A 1,529-nucleotide genomic window follows, 5' to 3' on the forward strand; every position below is an offset into this window, starting at 1 on the left:
TGTGCCACCTTTGGGTTTTTTAGAAGCTGGCTGTATTTAACTGCAGTGCAGCATCCACTACATAGAACTGCTAGTGATCAAACTCAATTTGAGTCATTAGTTTGTACTGGCAACAAGAGGTGTAACAGCAAGGAAAGTCTTGCTCAGTCCTGGGCTCTGAACTCTGAGGGACAAGCAGCATCTTCAGAACTCTGCAAAGACCTTCAGAGGTATGTATTCAACTGAACTTAATTATTTTCTGAAAGTTTAAATCAAAATAGTTGTCCTGTATAGAATCATAGAATGGTTTGGGTTGGAAGTGACCTCAAAAGATCATCGAGTTCCAACCCCCCTGCCATCGGCAGGGACACCTCCCACTAGAGCAGGTTGCTCAAGGCCACGAGTATCCTCAGTGATAGAAGCAGCATCCTCAGAACTCTGTGCAAAGACCTTCAGAGGTATGTATTCAACTGAACTTAATTATTTTCTGAAAGTTTAAATCAAAATAGTTGTCCTGTATAGAATCATAGAATGGTTTGGGTTGGAAGGGACCTCAAAAGATCATCAAGTTCCAACCCCCCTGCCATGGGCAGGGACACCTCCCACTAGAGCAGGTTGCTCAAGGCCACGAGTATCCTCAGTGATACTACACTCAGCTGGACTGGTGGTTTAGGTGGTTCCCATCCTGAGTGAGCACAAGAGGACTTGAATATCCTGGTGGGTGAGCAGGCCCTGCAGAGGAACTACTTGTCCTTGTCCTGAAAGCAGGTTGTTTCACCAACCGCTGGCTGCTTTGGTGTCACACGAGTCTGCCTGCCTTCTCCTATAACAGCCAAACTGCTGATACCTGAACCCGCCGCAAGCTCTTTTCAAGTGTCATCACCAAGAGCTTCCCTCAGCTGATGCCAACCAGCACCTGGCACACCAAAAGGCACAGCCCTTCTGAAAGGGAAAAAGTGTAATGTTTTACAACTGTGAGAACTGGTTTTAAAAAAAAAATATTCAACAAAACATGTTTTCTGACCTTTGCGTTATATACAGTATGCTGGGTAGAATCAGGTGAAGATGACACACCTCTAAAGTGAGCTTTTTTTGTTATAAACTGTTAACAGAGGGGTCTGCAACTGCAGCTGCCTCTTCAATCACATGCAGAAAGTTCCATATTTCAGACAAGTGGGTACAATGTAGACCTCTTCGTGAGAAAAGCCTGGGGAAGCTTGAGAATGTTCAGATTTTGACTGGGTATAATTATTGGGATACTCTTGCTGGTGCTGGTATTTGACAAATTCCAATGTAGTTTTTCTTGTGCCTCCTTTACAAGCAGTGAAATATGCTATTTGTTGTCAGACAAACCCTATAGGCTTCATGTCGTGACACAGGCTTTCTGTCAACAGAGTAAAGAAGAAAGAATTCCATGCTGTGATGTTAAAGCAATATTTTTTCTTTAAGGCAGTGATGTAAAGTGGTACAAAAATTATTCATCCCTGCTATTAAAAAATTGAGAAAAAGCAGTCTGTTTTTTCCTGGATCTCAACTGAACGTTGTTCTGT

Source organism: Calidris pugnax, unplaced genomic scaffold (genome assembly GCF_001431845.1).
Source record: "Calidris pugnax isolate Ruff unplaced genomic scaffold, ASM143184v1 scaffold69, whole genome shotgun sequence".
Taxonomy (NCBI): domain Eukaryota; kingdom Metazoa; phylum Chordata; class Aves; order Charadriiformes; family Scolopacidae; genus Calidris; species Calidris pugnax.